The 27919-nt window shown below is 41.9% G+C and overlaps 1 protein-coding gene and 1 long non-coding RNA gene across 4 annotated transcripts in view; both read left to right on the top strand.

Moving 5' to 3' along the window:
* The window catches only part of LOC134355213 (ERI1 exoribonuclease 3-like), a 364063-nt gene that overhangs the window by 148802 nt on the left and 187342 nt on the right, over window positions 1-27919 (top strand). The gene's annotated exons all lie outside the window — the stretch shown is intronic.
* Window positions 5208-26344, top strand: LOC134355212 (uncharacterized). The gene is made up of 3 exons (XR_010019986.1): window positions 5208-5357; window positions 22040-22126; window positions 26308-26344. It is a non-coding gene; the product is annotated as an uncharacterized LOC134355212 (long non-coding RNA).

Below are 27919 nucleotides of genomic sequence, written 5' to 3'. Positions count from 1 at the left end.
CTGTGAGCACAAGCAGGGTATCTAAATGTGCTGCTAACTTGGTGAACTTGCAGTGTGGGCCTCTATCCATTCCGAGCAATGGAAACAGTATACAATGGGGAGAGCTAAGTGAAGCTGCCTGTAGTTCACTTTACATCCTGCTGTGAATGGTGAGAGACAGGTTCCAGGAGCTTTCATCAGAAGTGTCAAAGGCAACAATCTAGCATTAGTAACCATATTCAGCCAAATGTATTGTGCAGATTATCAATCTTCCCTTCCTCATGAGTTCTCCACAATTATTGGTATGTTATTGTCACATATGTTAAGATACAGTGAAACGTTTGTCTTGCATACTGTTCATACAGATCAATTCATTACACAGTGCATTGAGCAAGAACAAGTGAAGCAATAACGATGCAGAATCATGTGTAAAAGGTAAAGAGAAAGTGCAGTGCAGGCAAACAAAGTGCATGATCACAATGAGGTAGATTGTGAGCTCAAGAGTCTATCTCATCTTAGAAGATGTCTGCTTCAGAGTCTGATAACAGTGGGATACGAGCTGTCCTTGAGCCTGTCCTTGAGAGTCTGGTAACAGTGGGGTACAAGCTGTCTTTGAGCCTGGTAAGTGTTCTCAGGCTTTTGTATCTTCTGCCCGATGGCAGAGAAGAAATTCAGTTCCATCATATAGTATGAAAAAAAGTCCTGAGAATCCTGGATGCAGCACGAGCTACAGACCTTCTATAATGATTTGGATGAAGTGCTGAAGGTGACAGTCTAAATTTTGGTATCTTTAGTCTAGCAGCTCTAGCATATTTAGAACTTGTGTCTGCATCAGGAACCCTCCAATGATTTGAATGCTGGAGGAAATTTACACAGAATTGATTTAAATGTTTTGGATATTTTAACAGTTGGAGTTTATTGAACGATCTTAATTGCTCCAGTTATATTTTCCCTTGACTTCTTAAATCGTTGTTAGATTTTTTTTAATGGTCAAAAACGTTCACCAAGGAGCAAGACAACGATCAAAACCACTTGTTAGTCTTTGGGTAAAACATAGAAAATGAAGCTTGGCTAGCTGTTGAAGTTTTTGCCAGCAATTTTGTGCATAGATACTGCTCCGAGACTCTCGTGTTTATATTTGTGCAGAAGACCTGCACAAATTTTCACACAGAGAGTGGTGGGAGTCTGGAATAAGCTGCCAGATGAAGTGGTAGATGCAAGCTCACTTTTAACATTTAAGAAAAACTTGGACAGGTACATGGATGGGAGGTGTATGGAGGAATATGGTCCAGGTGCAGGTCAGTGGGACTAGGCAGAAAAATGGTTCGGTACAGCCAAGAAGGGCCAAAAGGCCTTTTTCTGTGCTGTAATGTTCTATGGTTCTATGGTGTTGAATCACGGCCCCACTCCTGGTTGAATCCTACGACCTCGTTTCTCTTCACCTTTCTCTAACAAAAGCCTCAAGCCCAACCTTAGTGTCCCTCACCAGAGAAACCTCCTCTTGATCTGACCATTCTAATTGGATGGCAGATAATTCTCCTATCTCTTATCTTCAACAGTAACCCACACATAAGAGGAAAACAAGCAGCTCGCACAGAACAACACAAAATGAAAGACAGAACAGTATGACAATAAAAAATATGAACTAGGGCATTACCAAAATAGTCATGTCCTCATGACTTTGAAATAAATTGTCATCCCATCATGAATAACAATGTTTTCAAAGGACTTTCGTGATGTCAGAACCTCCAATCCATTTGTAAAGGGTAGTGATGTAGCTCACTGGGGGATAGCCGTAGCACTCTTTTCGCCCAGTGCTGCTTAGGCCAGCCTTTCTGGGGGTCTCCTGATTCTTTGAGACCTCCTTACCCCATTACCTGCTTCTTCAGTTTCAGACATTCCATGGGATACTTTTGGTTGATATGACAAGGCCTCCCCTGGTCTATCACATGTGCCCTCCTGCGGCTCCGTATCCCTCTGCCACTTGGCTGAGCTCCGTTTCATCCCCTTCATGGTCCCGCTGAAACGCAGCCTGTCCACAGATAGTTCCCCCTGATTTCATCAGCCTCAATGTGAGAAGGGTTGGGAATCTCTCCCTCAGTCAGTGGGTAGTTAGCAAAAGACAGTATACACCACACCCCCATTTCCTCATCCTCCGAGTGGATATCACATTCAAGGATGGGGCTGGTCTCCCTTTCCCTGCTGTTTGTCTTTCAGTCTCTCCGTGTCACCGCAGAGTCCTCTTACTAGGTGTAGGCTCTAGGTGGGGCTCTGGGTACTTCTTGTCCCAGAGGCAGAAGGTGGTTCCGTTGTAGAATCTTGACAGGGCTATACCCATCCTCTGGTTTCACCCAGATAATTGGTACATTTGGCATCTGACTGTCCACTACATAGGGCGTAGCCGCCCAGTGGTCAGCCAGCTTTATGCTTCCCAGGTAGCCCCAAATTCCTTATGAGGACTCAGTCTCCTGGCATGAGTTGGGAGAACCTAACCTTTTGATCATACCTCCTCTTATTTCCTTGATTCTGCTTGACAGCTGTGACCTCAGCTAATTCACAAGCCTTTTTCAGCTCCCTTCCCATATCAGACACATACTTCAGATAAGTCTTCAGTGGTAGATCTTCCTTGCTAGTACCAAAACAAAGGTCGATGGGCAACCTCGCCTCGCGCTCAAAAATCAGATAATATGGCAAGTACCCGGAGGCTTCATTTTGTCTACAGTTGTAGCAATGGACCAGATGTCCAATATGTTGACTTCACTTGTTCTTTTTGCTGATCTCCAAGGTCCGATTAAACCTCTTGGGCTGGGGATCACCTTGCAGGTGATAAGGTGTAGTCCTCAGCTTCTTGACTGCAAGCATGCCCAGTAACTCATTTATAAGCCTACTCTCGAAATCCCGTCCCTGATCACTATGTATCTGCATGGGGAGGTCATAATAAACGAAATACTTCTCCCATATCACTTTGGCCACCATGGATGCCCTCTGATCCTTGGTAGGGAAAGTTTACGCGATCCTTAATGATCAAGGCATTCGCCATGTTGTTGGCATCTGGCTCTATTGACGAGAAATCCATACACGCCAGGTCAAGGGGGCCCGCACTCTGCAAGTGGGACAGTGGAGCGGCCCTCATAGGCAGTGTCTTCCTCCATATACATCAAATGCACGACTTGCAGTACTCTTCGATCTCCTGTTTCATTCAGGGCCAGTAGAACTGATCTCTGAGCAACTCATAGGTCTTTTCCACCCCCAAATGGCCAGAATCATCACGAAGTGACTTCAGCACAATTCTCTGATACTTCTCAGGCAGAATCAGCTGGGAACGCCGAGGCCGGTCCAGAGGCAACGTGACCCAGTATAGGATCTGGTTCCTCAACTCCAATCTGGGCCATTCTCTCAGTAATGGAGGCACCACAGCACGTTTCGACTTCTCCTCTTGGGCCATGTCTCCCTTTTCGACCGCTGACCAAATAGTGCCAATGCCCTGGTCATCTCGCTGAGCAGCTGCCACTTCCCCAGGACTCAAATCTGGCGACTAGTTTGACAGGTTACAGTAAGCTCATGGAATGGCACCGTCAGAAGCTCCCAATTGATTTACCGCTCGATTCACCTTTGCCTTCCCCCTGCCTTCGCTGTGATGGGAAGACTGGCACAAAGCTTTCACTCCCCCAGGCGAGAACACCCTCCCACTCTTCGTCCCTGTCAAGCCCTTGGTGCGCATGTCAGGACAGAGCATCGACATCAATGTTTCTACTTCCTGGATGGTACTTCAGGCTGAAATCATAGGCAGACAACGCTGCCAACCATTGATGGCCTGTGGCATCCAATTTTGCCGAGGTCAGGATATATGTTAATGGGTTGTTGTCTATCCTTACCTCAAATTTGACACCATAGAGGTAATCACTCAACTTAGCCACCACAGCCATTTTCAATGCCAGGAGCTCCAACTTGTGCATGAGATAGTTTTTCTCAGAGGGTGACAGACTCCAGCTGACAAACACAACAGGTCTCAACCCTATGCCCTGATCCTGATACAGTACACCCCCTAAGCTCTCTCTGTTGGCATCCGTATGCAGTACATATGGCAATCGTGGGTCTGTAGAAGCCAGCACGGGCACTTGTATCAGCAGTTCCTTCAGCGACTGAAAGACCTCTTCACATTTCACATCCCATCTTGCTCCAAAAGGCTCTGAAGGGCTAAGAAAATCTTTGCCCTCCTCTCCTTTTGTCCTCCTCCCTTTCTTCCCCAAGGAACGGTAACCGTACAGAAGCGGATTTAAAGGGTGAATCACTTTCGTGTAGTCCTTCACGAACTCCTGGTAGTACCCACAGAACCCAAAGAATGAGCGCAAAGTGCTCCCAGTCTGGGGCCTTGGCCATGTGGTCACCACCTCTATCTTAGTCGGATCCGTAGCTACTCCATCTGTAAGACTATGTGCCCAACGTAGCTGACAGACGTCTTGCAGAACTGGCACTTATCCAGGGAAAGTTTTAATCCTTCAGCTTTCAAGCGTCCCTGCACCTTCAGTAGCCTCGTTTCAGGTTCCTGCAAGGTGGACCCAAACACTTTGAGGTCATCCAGATACACCAATACGTCAAGTAAATTCATATCCCCCACCGTTTTCTCCATGGCATGCTGGAAAGTTGTAGGGTCTTCCGATATGCCCTGGGGAATCCTTTCGAACTGGAAGAATTCCAGTAGACATATAAATGCCGTCTTTTCTTTGTCAGCCTCACTCATGGTGATCTGGTAATATCCACTCCTCACATCCAGCACACTGAACCTCTTCATACCACTCAGAAAGCCAATGCGGTCCTGGATCCTTGGGACCGTATACTGATTGGGGACAGTATGCCTGTTCAGAATCCTATAGTCCACACACATCCATACCTCCCCATTCTTCTTCCTGGCCACTGCTACTGGGGACGCATAGGGCTTCTGGACTCCACAAATGCTGCCGAGTATCTTACACCTCTGCAGGGCCCAGTTGCCACGACCTTTCTCTGAACGGGGTGTCCTCGGTCAGCCGGATAGTGTGGCAAGTGCTCTTGGAACAACCCACATCAAACTCATTAGTAGAAAAGACACTTTCCAGTTTCAACATCTTCTCTATCAACCTCCTCTTCCAACCCGCAGGTACTGGGGAGTCCCCAAAGTTGAATGACTCAGCAGTCAACTCACCCTTCCTCGAAGTGAGTTTCTGCCCGGCTTGTCTCACAGGGGCACTGGACATTACCGTCACCAGGAAGAGGTGTTCCAGGGGCATCCCTGCTTGAAGGTGACCTTCCTCTTCATAGTGTTCCTGACAATCACTGCCATCCTGTTGGCCTGTACAACGAAGACTTCTGCAGTTCCGGCCTTACCAATACCCCAGCAGGTAAGCCTGATTCCTCTTCGTGGTCTTCCGGAACATCCACCAAGAGGGCCTTGGCCTCAGGCATTCGGAGAAATTTGGGTTTTCCCATCACTCTCACTACTTCCCCAGGCTGTAACACAATTAGTTTTGACTGGGTGAACCGCACAGTCCCTCGTCTAAGCTCATTATCCGGCCCAGTGTGGCCATGCACTTCCTCAAAAGCAGCTTGAAATACTGGGTGAACGGACAATATTTTCAGAAAGCTCTCCCCAGCTCTTTCCTTGTAGGCTCCTATTGGCCTCCTCACAATAGGAGTATTTGTCCCTACAAGAACTGAAACTCTGCCCTTCTGAATGGGATCTGGACAAACCAGTGATAACGTATCAAGGACCTTAGCCACTTCCACACCTGCTTTCGAAAACTCCAGCCTCACTGACAAGATAACCATCATATGGATAATCACCCGCACTAAGACCCCAGATCCCTAGTGCACTGAGTGGCATCAATGGTAAATGTGTCAAATACTGGTTGTAAAACGAATGATACAGCAAAGTGACCTGTGACCCTGTGTCAAGTATGGCTCTAGCATAAATACTCTCTATACGTAGCCATACATTGGAGCTTGGCCCCACTAAGTCTTCAGGAATAGAGTTTTTTGCTTTAGGATATCCCTTGATATATTGCTGGGCTGTTCCCTCACTGGGTCTCTTCTAAGTTTCCCAATGTCTCTCTCTCTGTTTAGGTACCCAGGGGCTCACTCTCCGAGGGGTTTCCCGTCATTCACACTCCCGCCTGAAGTGTCCCTCTTCATCATAGTTATAACAGACAATAACGACCGCCCCCCTTCTGATGGGACCCCGGCCACTAGCAGCCCTCTGCATAGTCCATCCCCTTAGGGAGGCTGGCTCCCATTCAGTTCCATTGTACAGGAAAGCCACACCTGCTGATAACAATCGGGGCATCTCAGTTCTCAACTCTGTCACAACCTCCTTTACCACTCCCTGGGGTGGGCTATCCGTGGTCACTTCAATGCAGGAGGCTGCTACTGAGGACCGTACCCTGCTGATGGAGGCCCCCCCCCCCACCCCGTGCATCCGATGCAGTCTCCTCCTCTCGTACTTCCCTGATCAGCTCAACAAACGAGGGAGGGGGTGTGTCTTACAAGACAGTCGGAGACCCCAAGTGCTCAGGTCCTGGGACTGGGCAACTTTCGCTATTTTGTCCATTCTTAACTGATCCACCTCAGCTGTCTGAATGGTCGCTCTACGCCACAAGCAATTTAGCTGCCTCTCTAGCTGAAAAATGTAGGCCGAAGGCTTCTCACCCTTCTCCTGACACATGTTCTGAAACCCCAGCGTGAGCTCCACTGGGCTTCCCATCACATCAAACACCTTTTCTGGTGCTTGCATGTAAGCTGCAGAGGTAGCAAAGGGGTTCTGTGTCTTTACGGCTCTCACTATGTCACCAGCCTGACCTCTCAAACTCTCAATCAATGCTGTCTTTTTACGTCATTAGAGTACTGCCACTCATTTAGCAACTGAGAGGTCTGCTCCTTACTTCACCCGAGAGAATATTCTCAGTTTTCAATTACTAGGACCCTCTGCCTGGGCACTGGGTCATTTATTTGCAAGGGAGGTCAGGGTGGATACAAACTCAGAAGTCCCACTCTTCACTGGGGGACTCATTAGACATTGCAAATCAGACCACTCCTTCCCTTCGCTCCGCAGAAACGAGAGCAACCTGGCTTTGAAATCTCCACCCCCAGCTACGGGAGACTTGGCTTGCGATTCGGCCTGCTCTCCTACACTCTCTTCCTCCTTCCGGAAAGCATGGGCATCCCACGCACCCCCCCTCCCCACTCTTGGGGCCCCAGTAGTACCAGGCAATTCCACTGCCAAATGTCAGCAGTTGTCTGGACTAAAACAAAATCTTTGCCCGCCATTATATCAAACTTCCGCTCCACAATCAGAACTGTTCCTATGGCTTTAACAGTACTTAAAGTTTGAATTAACAATTCATCAGGAATACGAATGTCTACCCTACTCGACACACATGCATTCGTTACCAGTAACCTCATGGATTTGCACCACCGCTCCACCCCTGCAGCATCCATAATCACGTATCGTAATCACTTTACCGGACAATAGTTTAGCACGGACTTAAATACACAACCCACTGGATCAGTGCTCAGGGCAATCACACAGTATCCAACGAAACTGATCCCGGATGAACCCCCACTCTGAAACACTCCGGTTTCATCAGCTGCGTAAGTCTAGGGAAGACGATCTCCAGCCTGGCTAAACGGGTGAGATTGAGGTGCGAGCCACCCTAAAACCACCTGTTTGTGTGGATGCTGTGTGATTTGTTACCCTGTTACAAATGAGTACCATGAAATAACAAACAGTACACACATACAATTAAAAGTTTTATTTAGCTTTATAATTCTTAATTTGACTAAGGGTGAGTAAAGAAACAACAACAAAAAAAAGAAAAGGACCCTTTTTAATGAAACAGTTTAATGTGCAAAAGTTGGAGCTCACGGTTTCCTTGTCTTCGATCCTCCTTCGATCACCCCGGGCTTCATCGAATCACAGCTCCTCTGCGGGTTGAATACCATGACCTCTTCTCTCCGGCGTCTTCTTTTTTCATCTCTCTCTAATGAAAGCCTCAAGCCCAACCTTAGTGTCCCTCACCAGAGAAAGGTCCCCTTAATCCGACCATCCTAATTGGATGGCACACAATTCTCCTATCTCTTATCTCAACAGTATCCCAAACGTAAGAGGAAAACAAGTAGCTCGCACAAAACAGCACAAAATGAAAGACAGAACAGCGTAACAAAAAAAAAATGAACCAGGGCATTACACCAGTAAAACTACATTTGATAAAAGAATGGTAGCTACAGGAACACTTAATTAAGTAATGGACTATAAGACCATAAGATATAGGAGCAGAAGTAGGCCATTCGGCCCAAGTCTGCTCTGCCATCCAGTCATGGGCTGATCCAATTCTTCCAGTCATCCCCACTCCCCTGTCTTCTCCCCATACCCTTTGATGCCCTGGATAATTAAGAACCTATCTATCTCTGCCTTAAATGGGCCCAATGACTTGGCCTGCACAGCCGCTCGTGGCAACAAATTCCACAGATTTACCACCCTCTGACTGAAGTAATTTCTCAACATCCCTGTTCTAAATGGACGTTCTTCAATCCTGAAGTCATGACCTCTTTTCCTAGACTCCCCTACCACGGGAAATAACTTTGCCGTATCTAATCTGTTCAGGGCTTTTAACATTAGGAATGTTTCTATGAGATCCCCCCTTCATTCTCCTGAACTCCAGGGAATACAGCCCAAGAGCTACCAGATGTTCCTCATACGGTAACCCCATGGATTCTGATTACAGGTCTAGGTCCTGATTACAGAGTAAAATAATTGTCCATAGGTCTAAGAGTAAATCTGACTTACTGTTACAACAGTGGGTGCATACTATAACATAATTAATGAAACTCCTGAACCTTGAACGTCATCCTTGTTCTATTCCTTGTCTCCACTTCTAGGCTTTGTCTGTGGTTCCCTATTACCACATTAACACAATGCATGACCCCATGTACTAATTACTATACTTTCCCCGACAACAGGCAGGTTGATAAGTAATGACGCTTATGATTTAAACAATCAAGTATGGTTCTTGGCACAACTTTCACAGCTAATATTAACATAAGCAACAAATGTGAAATTTCCCTGCAAAATCAAAATCTGGGAGAATATCCCAATATACATCCAATTTAAGGCAATTTTTGTCACATGGTGTGAGCAGAATTATCTGCAGCTTAATGTTAAAAAGACTAAGGAGCTGGTGGTAGACCTGAGGAGAGCTAAGGTACCGGCGACCACTGTTTCCATCCAGGGGGTTAGTGTGGACATGGTGGAGGATTATAAATACCTGGGGATACGAATTGACAATAAACTGGACTGGTCAAAGAACACTGAGGCTGTCTACAAGAAGGGTCAGAGCCGTGTCTATTTCCTGAGGAGACTGAGGTCCTTTAACATCTGCCGGACGATGCTGAGGATGTTCTACGAGTCTGTGGTGGCCAGTGCGATCATGTTTGCTGTTGTGTGCTGGGGCAGCAGGCTGAGGGTAGCAGACACCAACAGAATCAACAAACTCATTCGTAAGGCCAGTGATGTTGTGGGGATGGAACTGGACTCTCTGACGGTGGTGTGTGAAAAGAGGATGCTGTCCAAGTTGCATGCCATCTTGGACAACGTCTCCCATCCACTACATAATGTACTGGTTGGGCACAGGAGTACATTCAGCCAGAGACTCATTCCTCCGAGATGCAACACAGAGCGTCATAGGAAGTCATTCCTGCCTGTGGCCATCAAACTTTACAACTCATCCCTTGGAGGGTCAGACACCCTGAGCCAATAGGCTGGTCCTGGACTTATTTCCTGGCATAATTTACATATTACTATTTAACTATTTATGGTTTTATTACTATTTAATTATTTATGGTGCAACTGTAACAAAAACCAATTCACCCCGGGATCAGTAAAGTATGACTGTGACTATGACCATGAACATGAAATTTTAGAACACCCATGACTGAAAACAGTGGTAAAAAATTATTACAGCAAATGCAGTTAATTAATTATTACAGTTAATGCGGGTAAGGAGGTGCTAAGATGTTTTGCGGGGCCAGGTAACTTATACATCAGTTGGTATAAGGTAAGACTTTTTTTTACCCCTATCTAATTTCCAGATTAATTACACATCTGGCTTCAAAGGAGACTTATTTAAACACACTTAAATAGATATATTAATATAAAAAGAAATTCTTCATGTTAACTCCAGCAATTCCACGTCAAGTGAGAGAGGCTTTTCATTCTAGGACGAGGGAGATGTCTTCATTTTTTAAAGAAAGGGGCTTCCCTTCCTCCACTATCAACTCTGCTCTTAAACGCATCTCCCCCATTTCACGTACATCTGCTCTCACTCCATCCTCCCACCACCCCACTAGGAATAGGGTTCCCCTGGTCCTTACCTACCAGCCTCCGGGTCCAACATATTATTCTCCGTAACTTCCGCCACCTCCAACGGGATCCCACCACTAAGCACATCTTTCCCTCCCCCCCTCTCTCTGCATTCCACAGGGATCGCTCCCTACACAACTCCCTTGTCCATTCGTCCCCCCCATCCCTCCCCACTGATCTCCCTCCTGGCACTTATCCGTGTAAGCGGAACAAGTGCTACACATGCCCTTACACTTCCTCCCTTACCACCATTCAGGGCCCCAAACAGTCCTTCCAGGTGAGGCATCACTTCACCTGTGAGTCGACTGGGGTGATATACTGCGTCCGGTGCTCCCGATGTGGCCTTTTATATATTGGTGAGACCCGACGCAGACTGGGAGACTGCTTTGCTGAACATCTACGCTCTGTCCGCCAGAGAAAGCAGGATCTCCCAGTGGCCAAGACATTTTAATTCCACATCCCATTCCCATTCTGACATGTCTATCCACGGCCTCCTCTACTGTAAAGATGAAGCCACACTCGGGTTGGAGGAACAACACCTTATATTCCGTCTGGGCAGCCTCCAACCTGATGGCATGAACATCGACTTCTCTAACTTCCGCTAGGCCCCACCTCCCCCTCGTACCCCATCTGTTACTCATTTTTATGCACACATTCTTTCTCTCACTCTCCTTTTTCTCCCTCTGTCCCTCTGAATATACCTCTTGCCCATCCTCTGGGTCACCCCCCCCTTGTCTTTCTTCCCAGACCTCCTGTCCCATGATCCTCTCGTATACCCTTTTGCCTATCACCTGTCCAGCTCTCGGCTCTATCCCTCCCCCTCCTGTCTTCTCCTATCATTTTGCATCTCCCCCTCCCCCTCCAGCTTTCAAATCCCTTACTCACTCTTCCTTCAGTTAGTCCAGACGAAGGGTCTCGGCCTGAAACGTCGACTGCGCCTCTTCCTATAGATGCTGCTTGGCCTGCTGTGTTCACCAGCAACTTTGATGTATGTTGAGAGAAAATTAGGTTTGTTTTAGCACCCATCTTTGCACATTTCTCTATTAATCATAGTATCTGGTAACATGGAACATAAGCAAATAGAAATGCAACCTCAGATTGCTTATGCTCTCAAAGTTTTATTTTGAAATAGAATATTTGCATCATACATAGTTAAGTAAGTACATTCTTGAATCAAAGAACCCAGGAACTAATTCACTCATAACGTTTTGGAAAGAGGATTTATTATACTTATCAATTTCTTGTTTATTCACTATACTAAGTAATAAAAAAGAACTGGGACATAATCTGGATCTCCACCAATGCTGTGATACAATCTTTGTTTCCCGTAATAGTCCCATGAATAACTTAAGAACCCACAAAAACAAAGTTGCAGCAAAGTCTTCTTCAATTCCAAGGGACTGCCTAAGAAGAGGCCTTTTTGCTGTGGCCTGCTTTATAGTTTGGTGAAAGGTTCTGAACGTTAGTAGTGTTTTTTTTTTGGTGCACCTTTGCTCTCCTCTGCATTAATATAGGATACAGATAGGAATGCCCCCTGAAACCCATATAAGAAAGCTGGGAAGCAAAAGTTCTGAAGTTGCAGGAAATTTGCTTGGAGAATTCATTCTCAACATTTTATTTCATTTGTGTTTCAGACAAAGTTTATGGATATTCATTTCCTAGTCTGACAATTTATATAAGTGGCTCAACCTTATTTTTTTTACAAGATTAAGTTCAAATTCAAATTCATTGTCATTCAGCCCTTTACATGTATACCACCAAATGAAACACCATTCCTTTGGACCAAGGTGCACAATACAGTACATGTAGATTAACAAGTTATCAAATATATTCCAGAAGATTGACATTTAGCATAAGACACATATCGAACGCAAGTTAAAAAATAAACAGCATAATGCTTCATAAGTAATGAGACCTGGGTGTTGGCAGGAAGTTAAGTAGTCTCACAGCCTGGGGGAAGGTGATGTTTTCTGTCCTAACAGTTTGTGTCCTAATGGTACGGTGTCTCCTGTCTGATGGTAGGGCATCAAAGAAATTGTGAAACTAATGGAAGGGACCCTTAGGTCAGCTATAAATCTGGTATAAATAGTATACTTCCCACACACTTTCACCATAACAGTCCTAATGCTTTTTGGTCAATATTTGCATACTTACACTACTTTGGACTTTCATTTGACTTTTAGTCACTTTGTATTGGAGCTATATGACGGCTGCACCAAAACAAAGTTTGAATTTGCAGTTTTACAAACATAGCAGTTTGGAATGCAATCCAGAGTCGGGGATTTGTGGTTGGTACTGCTGATAATGCACCATAATATAAACTTAGAGCCCGATGCCACCACAGAAAAGTTATATTTAGAATGTTCAACCTATCCTGACACTGTTCCTTAGTCCAGATAATGCTCTTATTTGCTGCAATAGACAATGGACATGGCAAACTCCAGTGGCTATTGGCCTTTGCTACCATGCTTCCTTGTTAATAGCTTTATTGTAAGAGTGCCCCTAAGTGCCAAAAAAAAATTGCTCTACCATCTTGAATATCACTACCAAGCTTTCTTCTGTAGGCTAAAAGGATCTCACTGCTCCTGCAGACATTTTTTTCTATCTTGACCCATCTTTTGAATTTTCTATTTTTTAACTGATTTATTCTTATGCTGTTGCATCATTTTGCTGCTTTCCAAAAAGATTTGTTTTTTTTTTGCAGATCAGTCATGTTTTAGAGAAATTGATGCTTCCCTCCCAAGTACAATAGCCCTTGAAATGGAGTTAAAGTGTTTTATTCCCTGCCCACCAAATTAAGTAATCTTCATTAGTTTGATGAGTTGCCATTCCAGCAGCACTGGATGCAGAGCCACTTTTCTCCATGAAGAGACATTTGTCCCTTTATTATTTTGTTGTGAAGCCATATTTTACAAGGATGTACAAGCCTAATAGGAAAGATGAAAAGTTTAAATGTATGAGCACTAAATATATATCCATTACTTTATAGTGCATCGATGTTGATCAGCTGCCTAATACTGTGACATACATTTCTCACTTAAGTAAGCTTTCACCAAATTTCTCAAACAGGTTACTTGAGATTCTTATAAAAATATAGTAAAATCCCTTAGTAATGAAACTCTCTTTTCTTCTTACAGATTTTGATTGAACTGCTAAGTCCATCATTTTTGTCATGTTTGAGTTTCCAGTATCCACAACATTTTACATTATTAACCCTTGTTTAAAATTTGATGAAACCCCTTTCTTAAAATTTAATGGCAATTATAATGAAGTGATTTCTCTCGGATAATTCTAGACAGAGTAGCCAGAGAAAGCAATATAATGACGTTGAAACTATATGGCTCCTATAAAATACATGCCATTATCTTGTGGAGATTTGTGATTACTGCTTTGAGCCACTTGGAGTGGAAGTGGGAAAGGGTTAACACTATGTTAAATGCACCCAGTCTCTTTCAAGCTTTGTGATTGCATAGCTTTTTTAATGGGTCCTGACAATTGTGCTGAAGGTATTTGATTGTCAAACGCATTTGTGTGTGTCTGCAATATGTCCACATTCATTTGCAAACCTTCAGCGTTAGTGCACCACAGTTTCTCAGTTAAATATAAGTGGCCTCACCTCAAACAGATCAATATTCCTGGCACTTCCTCCAAAACTAAGGGAAATATTTTATTTTAAAAATCAATTCCTTAAAATGTTTGAATATGCATGAGTATGTATTTGACCTTGAGAATTGAGTGATTTTTGTTCAGAGCTTTGAAGAATGAATAAGCAGTCCCTCTGCAGATAAAAAACCCTTTCGAAATGCAAGTTTGGACTATTTTTATAATAATTCTTGGAAGTTGCATGTCAGCAGCCACATTGATTACTCTGATAGATAAAAATAGTAAAAATTTTAGTATTTTTATTTCATTAAAATACAGCTTTATTGCTGTTGTATAAATGAAGAATTCAGTCATCCTGCTGTCTACGTTTGATTATATATCTGGTATTTTGATGAAAATCAGTGACTTCTTCCATAGTTTTTTTCCTCCTAAGACTGCTCAAGTACTCAAGGATTGGATAGAGAGTTTGTATTCCATCTTCTTGTATTCATTATCTAAAGTTAAATCAAGATCCTTCAATGGCTTCTCATGCCTTAAGTGTTCAATTAGATTCTAGTCTAGATGGTTTGAATTGATGATGGAGGACAGGCATCCTAACATCCAAAGCTCACTGCCAGTTAAAATTCCATTTAGATTTGGCAGTTCCTTCTCAGCTTTGAGAAGTCAAGAGTTAAATTCAACAACTCTATAATATTGATGTCTGATAGTTAACCAATTCTGACCACACATGCTTTACGGTTTAGTTTGTTTTGATCAATTCCATGAAGACAGACAAATGCAATTTGTTTTGTGGATAAATCTACCTTAATGTTACTTAGGGTGCAATGTGTGGATCAGGTCCAATGCACGTTAATAGCAAAATGTCATACAAAGTCTGATGAAACATTTTCATTAACTATTTGCAAAGTACGAAGTTAATTCAATGCTCAATAAGATATTTGACACAAACTGTGTACGATTGCATCTACTTCTCACATTAATTTTTCCAGTATTTTATTCATGCAAATTTTTTTTTGAATTTGGTAGTTTTGGATGTAGAGGACTACATTGTTTTCAAAGCAGGTTGGGGTTTAAATTGGGGAAGATGACTTCCACAGTTAACTCCAGAATATTAAGCAGCATAGGAGCAAATCCATTTGCATACTAATGTGGTCCATTTGGATTTATTAATTGAGCATATTATTACAGCTTTTTAAAATTAATTATGGTCCATGCATTTTTGAAATTTCCTGGAATTAACCAGGGAAAGCAATGCAGTTAGGAAACTTGAAAAGACTGACAAATATGCCCATACATACTGACACCAAAATAGTATTATCAACAATGTCAAGTAATACTTACTTAACAATTATTCATTGACGCTGACTTTGTATTTTGCTATGGCCACTTTTTGCACACCTCAATTCATCCTAGTCCAAATATACTCAGTAGTCATAAAGAGATACGGCAGGATAACGGTTCCTTTGGCCCAACAGATATGTGCCATTAATTAAACCACCCACTTTACTTAAATTCTGTGTTAATTGGATTTATTTTTTGTTTCTCCACATATTTTCATCATCTCTCCACTGATTCCATCGTTCACCAATAAACCAGGGGCAATTTACAGTGGACAATTAACTTGCTAACCTGTATGTCTGGAGCACCTAAGAGGTCACAAATAGAATGGTCAGGATTGAACCCGGTCTCTGGGGCTGTGTGGCAAAGGCTCTTCAAGTTGAACCACTGAATGACCCTAACAGCTGAACTTCGGAGGCAAGGTGAAATGATTGCACTTTAATTCAGAGCATCTTTTGATCAACTTTGTCAGTAAGATCAAAGCAGGAAATTTGACATAAAAACAGAAAATGCTAGAAATATATAGCAAGTCAGCCACAATCAGTGACATCAAGAAATATTGATAAACCAGCAATCCATGGGTGTCGGGGGGAAAACTTCTTCACCAGTTCCAGACACTCCTCACACAAAGGAAGAAGGTATACCTCAACAACAGGCATATCATGTACATACCAATGACATAGGTAGGATGAGTGATGAGTTCCTGCAGAGGGAGTTGGGTGCTACATTAAAGAGCAGGACCTCTAGGGTTGTGATCTCAGGACTGCTACCTGTGCCATATGCTGCTGAGGCCAGAACTAGGAAGATGATACAGTTTAATATGCAGTTAAGGAATTGGTGTAAGAGAGAGGGCATAAGGTTTTGAGATTATTGGGCTCTCTTTCAGGGAAGGTGGGACCTATACAGAAGGGATAGTTTGTACCTGAACTTGAGGGGAACTAATATCCTAGCAGGAATGTTTGTTAATGCTGTACAGTGGAGTTTGAACTGGAGTTGCAGGGAGATGGAAACCAGAGTACCAGAACAGACAGTGGAGAGGTTGTGGAGGCAGATGTTGGTAAGACCTTGGACAAAGTTAGTATTCAAAAGGTTGAACATGGTGTGATTAGTGTCCTGAGCTGTTTATATTTCAATGCAAGAAGTATCATAGGAAAGGCGGATGATAGTGTTGAAGATGAGGTAGCTGGTTTACAAACAGAGGCAATGTGTAGTGAAGAGAGGCTATTGATAGGGCAAAATTGCAGTCAACAGGATGAATTGCAATATAAAAGACACAAAATCGAAAAGGATGAATACTGGACTGAAGGTGTTATAGTTGAATGTGCACAGTATATCGAATAAGATAGATGAACTTGTGGCACAGTTGCAGATTGGCATGTATGATGTTATAAGCATTACTGAACCATGGCTGAAAGAAGATTATAGCTGAGCTTAATGTCCAAGGATACACTTTATATTGAAAGAACAGACAGCTAGGCAGAGGGAGCAGCCTTGTTGGTAAAAAATGAAGTCAAGTCATTAAAAAGAGGTGACATAGGGTCGGAAAGTGTTGAATCATTGTTGATAGAGCTAACAAACTGCAAGGGTAAAAGATCCTGATGGGAGTTGTATACAGACCCCAAACTGTAGTAACGATGTGGTCTACAATTTACAACAGAAGATAGAAAATGATTGCCAAAAGGGCAGTGTTACAATAGTCATGGGAGATTTCAATATGCAGGTAGATTGGGAAAATCAGGTTGGTGTGGGATCTGGAGGGGGAATCTAGAGTACCTATGAGATGGCTTTTTTAGAGCAGCTTGTGGTTGAGCCCACTCGGGGATCAGCTATTCTGGATTGGGTGTGGTGTAATGAACCAGCATTGATTCGAGATCATAGTGATCATAATATGATCAAATTCACCTAGAAATTTGAGAAGGAGCAGCTAAAGTCAGATGTAGCAGTATTACAGTGGAGTAAAGAGAATTACAGAGGCATGAGAGAGGAGTTGGCCAAAATTGATTGGAAAAGAAGACTGGCAGGGATGATGGCAGAGCAGTAATGGCTGGAATTTCTGGAAGCAATTCAGAAGGCACAGGAAATAAACATTCCAAAGAAGAAGTATTCTAAAAGCGAGATGACACAACCATGGCTAACAAGAGAAGCCAAAGCCAACATAAATGCCAAAGTGAAGGCATGTAATAGAGCAAAAATTAGTGGGAATTAAAAGGATTGGGAAGCTTTGAAAAGGCCTTCAGAAGGCAACTAAAAAAGTCATTTAGAATGTAAAGCTGGAATATTAAATTAAGTAACCCGAGTAATATTAAAGAGGATACCAAAAGTTTCTTCAAATACATAAAGTGTAAAAAAGAGGCAAGAGTGGATATCGGACCGCTGGAAAACAATGCTGCATAGGTAGTAATGAGAGACAATGAAATGGCGGACAAACAATATTTTGCATCGATCTTCACTGTGGAAGACACTAGCAGTATTGTGGAAGTTCCAGGTGTCAGGGGACATGGAATGTGTGAAGTTACCATAACTAGAGAGCAGGTTCTTGAATCTGAGAGTAGTTAAGTCTTCTGGACTAGATGGTGTACACCACAGGGTTCTGAAAGACATGGCTGGAAAGATTGTGGAGGCATTAGTATTAATCTCTCAAGAATCACTAGTTTCTGGAATAGTTCCAAAAGATGGGAAAATTGAAAATGCCACTCCACTCTTCAGGAAGGGAGAGAGGCAGAAGAAAGGAAAATATGGGCCAGTTAGTCTGACCTCAGTGGTTGGGAAGATGTTAGAGTCAATTATTAAGGATGAGGTCTCAGGATACTTGGAGGCACCTGATAAAAAAGAGCCGTAGTCAGCATGGTTTTCAAGGGAAAATCTTGCCTGACAAATCTGTTGGAATTCTTTGAAGGAATACCAAGCAGGATAGGCAAAGGAGAATTGGTTGACGTTAAGTACTTGGATTTTCAGAAGGTCTGTGACAAGGTGCCATACATGAGGCTGCTTAACAAGCTATGAGCCCATGGTATTACAAGTAAGATTCTAGCATGGATAAAACAGATTGCAGAAGGCAAAAAAAGGAAATAAAGGCATCCTTTCCTGGTTGGCTGTCAGTGACTAGTGGTGTTCCATAGTGGTCTGATTCTTTTTTTATATATATGTCAGTGATTTGGATGATGGAATTGATGGCCTTGTTGCAAGGTTTGCAGACAATATGAAGAGATGGAGGAGCAGGTAGTTGTGAAGAAGTAGAGAGGCTACAGAAGTACCTAGACAGATGAGAAGAATGGGCAATGAAGTGGCAGATGGAATACAGTGTTGGGAAGTGTATGGTCATGTACTTCAGTAGAAGAAATAAAAGGGTTGACTACTTCCTAAATGGACAGAAAGTACAGAAACTGAAGTGCAAAGGTTCTTGCGCGTCCTCGTACAGGATTCCCCAAAGGTTAGTTGGTGGGTTGAGTCTGTGGGGAGGAAGGCAATGCCATGTTAGCATTCATTTCAAGAGGACTAACATATAAAAGCAAGGATATAATGTTGAGACTTTATAATGCACAAGTGAGACCTCACTTGGAATATTGTGGGCAGTTTTGGGCCCCTTATCTTAGAAAGGATATGCTGAAACTGGAGAGGGTTCAAAGGAGGTTCATGACAATCATTCCAGAACTTGAATGGCTTGTCATATGAAGAGTGTTTGATGACTCTGGGCCTCTATTCACTAGAATTCAGAAGAATGACGGTTTGACCTCATTGAAACCTATGGGATAGTGAAAGGCCTTGATAGAGTGGATGTGGAGAGGATGTTCCATATGGTGGGAGAGTCTAAGACCAGAGGACACAGCTTCGGGACAGTTGTCCTTTTAGAATGGAGGTGAGGAAGAATTTCTTCAGCCAGAGAGTGGTGAATCTGTGGAATTCATTGCCACAGGCAGCTGTGAAGACCAAGTCTGTAAGTATATTTAAGGCAGAGGTTGATAGATTCTTGATTGGTCAGGACTTGAAGGGATACTGGGAGAAGGAAGGAGATTAGGGCTGAGAGGAAAATTGGATCAGCCATGATGAAATGGTGGACAATACTTAATGGGCTAAATGGCATAATTCTGCTCCTATAACTTATGGTCTTACGGCCTTATATTGTGTTGAAGTGCAATCACTTCTATCTTGAGACAACAAGAGTTCCTTGTATCACATTTTTTAATCCCAAATAATGTATTCTACAGATTCCTCAGTGAACTTCCTTCAGTCAAATCAAATCAAAGTGCATTTATTATCATGAATGCAAAATTTAACTCTGAGATTTGCCCTCCTGCAGCCAGCCACAGAACAAAGAAACACCATGGAACCCACTCAAGAAAACATCAAACACCTAATGCACATAAAAAGGAACAAATTGCACAAACGGCAGAAAGCAAACGAACAATATGTAGAATATCAAACATTAAACTAGGAGTCGTGTAGTATTCAGTTTAGTTTAATTCAGCACTACTCTGCTAGCTAGTGCAGGCTGCAAGGCCATTCTTCGCTGAAGCGCCCCTGTCCACATCGATGGCCTCAATCAAACTGCTCAAATACAGCAAAAACAAATAGTAACCAGAATCCAGGAACAATTTCAACATGAACTTCAAAGTCCCCAAAATTAGTCCACAGCCTTGCCAGTCAATCCTGATAAAATGGATCCCAAGATTCCTGCACTTTCTCCTGATAGCAACCAGTGAGAAGGAAAGAAAAGAATAGTTAAACACAGACAGCTCCAATCCCCACTGTCATATTTATCATCTTCATGGGCTCGCTCCTGGGTCCAGGCTTCCAGGCTTGAGGCCGCACAGTCCATGCCAAACCTCACTGAACTCCCTCAGAGATAGCAAAGCATCAGATTGCTCAATCGACCCCAAAACACATCACCAAAATGGAAATCACAGGTTCGAATTGTACGTAGCTTAGTAGAACAATCATATTCTACTAGTAAGCCAATTGCGTTTGCAACGCTTCAGAAAATGAAATAGACCTTACCTGTAAGCTTGAAGCCTGACAACATTCGGATCCAGGCTAGTTATCAAGTAACTTCTGGAGAATACAGGTTCTGAATAATGACCAACTCTACCAAGAGGGAGTCTTCTCCCTAATCGTAGATGTTCAGTAGCATTACATTACTATCACATTCAGATTGCATTTCATGTTAAGCATTATCCTGACACGAAAATATATCTCTGCAAATTTCATTGTACTTGAACCCTGTAAATCCTTCCTCAGCAATATTGTTGTATCGGAAATTTAGCAGAAGTTCAAGAAGTTGTTTCATCACTGCCTTCTCAAAGGCATTAAGGGATGAACAGTTAAAAACTGCCCTGCTAGCAATTCCACATTCTGCAAAAATGAGAAAAAACATCCTAAAGTCACCAAAAGTCAGAGAAGTAGGCTTTCTTGCTACTAAGTCTACACTATTAGCAACTTCTCCGCAACTGTTAGTTAGAAGTTGGAGGAGAGTTACCTTCAGTCTTTTTCCTCATCCTTCTGGTCTTTGCTCTTTTCCTACATGTAGAAGGAGAGAGAAGGAATCAAGAGATTATTTAATTTTGCAGTGACTAACTAAAAAAAGATCAACTATGGCACACTGATTTCCTTGCATGCTTTTGGATCGCTTCAGCCCTCGTTCCCAGTGTCTGTGAAAATAAAACTTAAGTCTGTAATTTTAATCCTGTTTGTGAATCGCATTGCCTTAGAGCTCTATGCGAAGTTTATTCTGCCTAATGTTTTGAATATTTCAAATTTAATTTTGCTTAATGGCTCCTTATTCTTCACCCTCCAACTGCTAATTTGTTTCTATTTATCACTTCCTACTCATTATACCCCTCTATTGATCTGTGGCCTACTGTGATGTCCTATTTGTATTTATGTGCCCTTGTGCCAGGCAACAACCTAATATTTAATGGCACTGTTAGCTTTCCTATACATTGCACAATGAGGATTTTACATGCAAGTTAACCCCTCCTCCTCGGGGTTTAGTGGGGTACGTGGAAGGTGCAGTATTGAGAGTTACGGTACTATACATCAATGTAAAAAATTCTATTGATCTATCAGGAAAAAGATATCTCATTAAGTTCAGCAATCTTGCTCTCTATGCATTCTTCATTTGAATGCTATCTTATTCCTCATTTTGTCCTGCATGTCCTTGCCAACCAGCTGATCTTTTTCCTCCTCGGTCTCTTGATTTTTACTGCAACCAAGTAATCAATATTAAAAATGTCAAAACTCATAGTGGTTACTTTAAGATAGCTAATTTGTTTAATAACACATACATGCACACTAGTGATCCATTGTAATATTTGAATAACTTAAGTGATAATATAATACCAATTCAGTCTAATTTTTTTTCGCTAAGGAGAATTGAAAGGAACTAAACATTTTACTGTGACAGCATTGAAATCCTTATTCCATTCATATCTTTGTTTAGTTCCTGTTTAAAATGTTGCATTTCATTTCAATTTATTTTCATTCCCTCCTTTTTGTGGTGCTGATCTTAACTGGTTTGTGACTTCACTACTGATGGCAGGTGAGCTCTTATCTATAAGCTATAACCTGACGGTTCTCTCCATGTATTCTATATATGACTCTATCAGACATTAACATTTTTAAACTTTTAGTTTAATTTTCTTTGGTGTTCTGTTTTTATAAGCATATATGTATTTGAGTAAATCATAACTGATACTAAATCATCAATTATTGATTTAACTTGTATTTATGCAGCATTTACCTCTCTTGCTGATGACAGTTCAGTAATTTTCAAAAAAGATTACATCTACTCAAGCAACTAAAATATATCTCTCATTCAAGGTAACTTTACATATGAGAACCCTGAATCAATTCTGATTTTATTATCATATCCTACAGTTGAATGTTGGTTGCTAACGATCATAGAATGTCAGCGTCAATCTCAGTCTGTGACTTTTCATCAGCTTTGCTTGCCACCACTTACTGCCCATTGCACAGACAGAGCCAGCTGCAGTCAAGAGGCAGTAATTTAGGTGTTTAAGCCAAGCTGACAGCCTTTATGTCATGGTGGGTGACAGTGCATATTTGACACGGTACAGCTGTATATTGTGCGAGGTGAAGAATGTGATGCCATTTATCTTATTTTCATATATTTCTTAGGCACGGTTGCTCTATTCATGTGTGCATGGGGGAGGGTTCTCCCTTTGCTTAGCGAAAAGGAAGGATTGAAGCATCCCTGTAGGCCAATTGCGTATGACTTTTTTCATTTTGTATTCATAGTATTGATAAAAAAAATGCTAGAGATATCCAATATAAATTAGTTCTGCTTTAGAACAGGTCACCATGTGGTTAGCACATGTTCAAAATATGTTTCAGCCTCTTTTTAACTTTAAGACTGCTTTTTTAAATACAAAGCAAGATTAGGCTGTGATTTTCTGTTCTTGTTCATCTGTCTCCATGCCAGAACTGACATGCATCAAAATTTTCAGTGAAGTATTGTTTTGTTTTTCAGTGCCATTAGTAATACCTTATTTTATTTCAATGTGAGTTACAAATGCTGAATAAGCAGTGAATGCACAGAATTCAAGCTTCTTGCATGGGTCAGGGAATGTGGGTCTCGGTACTTGGCCACGTGCTACAGATCTATGTACTAAGTTAACATTTGTGACATATATATGACTGTTCATCCATTGCAATTAATTGCTAAATGCCTTCTCTGCTGGCCTTGACCGTCAATACATGCAGGAACCATCACAAACTCCCACTCCCAATGATCCTTTGATTTCAGTCTCTGAAGCCGATCTGCGAGCAGCCTTCAGGAGGGTAAATCCATGAAAAACATCCGGCCCAGATGGGGTACCTGGCCAAGTACTAAAGACCTGTGCTGATTAACTGACTGGTGTATTCATTGAGATCTTTAATCTCTCACTTCGACAGTCTGAGGTAACCACCTGCTTCAATTATACCAGTGCTCAAGAAGAGCATGTTGACCTGTCTCAATGACTATTGCCCAGTAGCACTTATTTGCACAGTGATGAAGTGTTTTGAGAGGTTAGTGATGAAACATAGCAACTCCTGCCTGAGAAGCAACTTAGATCTGTTACATTTTGCTGCCCACTGCACAGGCAGAGCAATCAGAACAACAGGTCCACAGCAGATGCTGTTTTATTGGCTCTTCACTCAACCCTGAAACATATGGACAGCAAAGATGCATCCATCAGGATTGTCTTTATTGACTACAGCACTTAATATCATCATCCCCTCAAAACTAATCAATAAGCTCCAAGATCTTGGCGTAAATACCTCCTTGTGCAATTGGATCCTGGATTTCCTCAGTTGCAGACTCCAGTCAGTTCGAATTGGCAACAACATCTCCTCTACGATCTCCATCAGCGCAGGCACACCACAGGGCTGTGTGGTTAGTCCCCTGCTCTACTTGCTTTACGTTTATGACTGTGTGGCTAAGCATAGCTCCAATGCCATATTCGAGTTTGCAGATGACACCACTATCGTAGGCCGAATCAAAGGTGGTAAAGAATCAGCATATAGGGAGGAGATTGAAAACCTGGCTGAATGGTGTCATAATAACAACATCTTTCTCAATGTCAGCAAGACCAAGGAACTGATTGTAGATCAGGGAGGAAAACCAGAGGTTCATGAGTCAGCCCTCATTGGAGGATCCGATGTAGAAAGGGTTATCAACATTAAATTCCTAGGTGTTATTATTTCATAGGACCTGTCCTGGGTCCAACATGTAAGTGCAATTATGAAGAAAGCATGGCAGCACCTCTGAGGAGTTTGTGGAGATTTGGCATGACATCTAAAACTTTGACAAACTTCTACAAACTTCTATAGTGGAGAGTATGTTGACTGGCTGCATCACTGCCTGATACGGAAACACCAATGGCCTTGAATTGAAAATCTTACAAATGTAGTGGATACGGCCCAGTCCATCACGGGTAAAGCCCTCCCAACCTTTGAGCACATTTATATGAAGCGTTGTTGAAGGAAAGCAGCATCCATCATCAGGGGCCCTTGCTATCCAGCCATGTTTTCTTCTTGCTGCTGCCGTAAGGAAAAAGGTGCAAGAGCCGCAGGACTCACCCCACTAGGTTCAGGAACAGTTAGGCTCTTGAACCAAATGGGATAACTTCACTTGCCCTATCATTGAAATGTTCCCATAGCCAATGGTCTCACTTCCAAGGACTCTTCATCTCATGCTCTCAATACTGTATTTATTGCTTATTTATTTATCATAATTATTTCTCGTTTTAGTGTTTGCACAGTTTGTTGTCTTCTGCACTCTGGTTGAATGCCCTAGTTGGGCCGTTTTTCATCGACTCTTATGGTTATTATTCTATTGATGTATTGAGTATGCCCACAAGAAAACATGTGTACTTGGATAATAAATAATTACTTTGAACTTCAGAAACTTAAAATTCAGTATTTATTTTTCATAGATTTCTTATATTCAAATTTTCCCAATGCTTTCCTATTATTTCTGAAATCTGTGAAATATCTTTTCACAGAAGTACCTTCCCTTATGTGGATTGGAAGTGGAGTGTAAACTATTTATTCTGAATTACTGCTCAACAGGATTTATTTTCACATTTTCCACATTTGCGAAATTGGTCTATTCTCAACTATACATAAACCAATATCCTTCATTATGAGAAAGTGTTTGTTTTATGTATTAAATTAAATACTGGAATAGAATTTTCACATCTATTCCTGAAACTGCTATGTGCAGTAATGGTTTTGTGAATGCACATCCAATCTGTTATTAAGTTAAATCTATATTCAACTACTAAACAGAACCAGTGTCCCATATTTATCCCATTAGATAATTTTTCCTAACTTCAGTTTTAGAATTCAGCCAGTTCAGAAGTAGTCCTGAACTGAGACCAGGTAAATCCTTGCTACACACTTTTCCGTTCACCAAATGGATTTTTAGAGAACAAGAAATCATTTCCCACATATGCTGTGGAATAAGCCCTGCCTGTTTACATTTTGAATCCCCATTATTATTCCTGTGTAGTTTATCATTACAAACCATTATCACGGCTGATTGGCTGCTTTGCTAGCACCACCAGTTCCTTTGCCCTCTGCTCCTTGAAGATTAGCTTTATAAGCCATTGGTGTAAAAGAGAAAAGGTGACCATCTCTTCATAGGTGAGCAACATGATTTGTTGAGATGGGATAAAAGTATGAATGGTTCTTCTTATAATGTTATGCTTATCTCCACATAATTTTAGAATTACTTAACAATAAGCTAATTCTCATGATCTTCTCATCACAGCACATTGTGATCATTGGTCACCAGTGTTTAAAGATTGCAGTTAGTATGGTAATAAGAGGTTAACTGTGGATTGCCAAAGCTTTGGGGGAGAATTCTATTGCTGGATGCGCTTTAAAAATTCTGCTTAAACTCTTTAACACTAAGTGCACAGTCTTATGCATAGTTAGTGCCCAAATGCTGGAATTATTTTCACAGAGAGTTCTTAAAAATCCAACATTTAAACCATGACTTTTGCAACAGGCCAAGGATCCCCTGAAATATTTCCTTCATAATGATGGCTTACATGTAACTTAGATGCTTTTGTAGCAGATTGCTGTGTATGTTAAAGTGAACCACCCAACATTAAGAGAAAGTTGATTGATTGACTTGACGAGGGTGTTCTGTGAGACTGTTGATTTTAGTGAACAGTTTCTGACCCAAGAAATCATATCAAGAATTGCACCCTTAATCTTAAGGCTACTTTGTGATAGGCAGTATTTGCCTAAAATTTGGATCAATCGCCACCCATTTTTATGCTCATATCATGCAAAACTGGTTTAAACCAGTGTGTCATGGTAACAGTCATTTCCTGGTCAAATTGCACTCATAACAAAATTGGACAGAGCACTTCCATGTATGTATAATTCATATTTGCATGCTTATTGACGTCGTTCACTCCATGTTCATTTTCTTCCTTACCGATGAAAATTGGAGTTTAAACCTGAAGCTTTCTCATTTCATTTAGGAGCGAATCATGCTACTTTCTTGCCTTTATCATAATTTAATGGACACTGTTGACATCAGAAGACACAACTGAGCAGGTTAAAAACTTGCTGAGTTGCTTGGTCAACTTTCAAGACTAGCTTTTGTGCTAAAGCTAACAGCAGATGCTTTCTCCAGTACTTTGATGCTGACTCATTTAATGGATGCCTCAAGGATGATCTTTTTTTCAGCAACCTTTCAAGGTGAGCCATGGATGGGTTTGTGGCAAACAATAGCTGCACCTGTGTCACCTACCTCAGCACAATAAAGCATATGATTTGACCTAAATGAGGATGTATTTCAAAGGTAATGATGTGCTCAGATTTTTTATAGCAGCAAAACATCAAATAATAACAGAATTGAAAATCATTACATTTGGGTCTGAAATTTAACAGCCTTTCTGACTTCATTACTTTGTGTGTGGGACATGCAGTCCTATCAGTATAGATAGATAGCGACTTTATTGATCCCAAAGGAACTTATAGCGTCACAGTAGCATTACAAGTGCACAAATTTACAAATATTAGAAGAGAAGTAAGAAAGAATAAAATAAGTTACCTTAAAAATAAGATGTGCAAGATTTTCAAGTCAAAGATTACAAGATCACTTCCCTGGCTATAGGTTGACTCATTATATAGCCTGTTGGCCAAAGATAAGAATGACCTCATATAGCGCTCTTTGGAGCAGCACAGTTGTCTTAGTCTGTTACTGAAAGTGCTCCACTGTTCAGCCAAGGTGGCATGCAGGAGTTGAGAAACATCGCCAGAATTGCCAGGATTTTCTGGAAGGTCCTTTGTTCTTACAATCTCCTGTTCAGTTCAATTCCTATAACAGAGCCAGCCTTTCTAATTAGTTTATTAAGCCTGTTGGCATAGCCTGTTCTATCACAGTGCCTCCTTTTGTAGCCTCCAGAAAGGTGCACCCTATGCCTTTGACCTAGGAAAAGCTCTTGTCCTACATGTGCCAGGTTCATGACTGCGAAAGGAGCTATCTGGAAGGGGTATCTGTGGGTTATGTATGGGCATGTCACCTCTAAAGGGAATATGGTAAGAAATGGCTTGGTTTCTTCATAAGGGAGGACATCAATTTTCTGATGCTGCATACCAGATGACATCTCAGGAGACTAGGAATGCAACAGTGTTGGCACCCAGACTAGCCATATTATTTCAACCTCCAGACCTGGAATGGAGCCAGCTCCCACTCTGAATTAAAGATATCTGTTCACTGCAGTCTTCAGAGTTCTTCGAGTCAATTTTCTATGTGATCTGAGCAATATTCTTCTCAGAAGATAGACTAAGTAGAGATTGAATGAGTTTGTAGTTAGGGAGTGTTTGGTATGTCACAGCGCCTGCAGTACAGGGATGAGTTCTTTAATCCCAAATCTCCACTCTAAAGGAGAGTTGTCTGCTTATGAACGGCATGCCCCGTTTGTTGAGAACATTATGATGCTCCCTTATGGCATATTGCTATTCCTTCCAGCTCTGTATGAAAAGATCAGATCTCTATCTGGATTAGGGTTAGGCTGCACATAAACAGCACGATTTTGCATAACCTCTGGCTGGCTGTACAGCAGCTGTAATCTGAATCAGTAGATA

This window comes from Mobula hypostoma, chromosome 12 (genome assembly GCF_963921235.1).
Source record: "Mobula hypostoma chromosome 12, sMobHyp1.1, whole genome shotgun sequence".
NCBI classification, from domain to species: domain Eukaryota; kingdom Metazoa; phylum Chordata; class Chondrichthyes; order Myliobatiformes; family Myliobatidae; genus Mobula; species Mobula hypostoma.
Note: the sequence above shows the minus strand (reverse complement) of the source record. Positions and strands in the feature narration are given on the sequence as shown.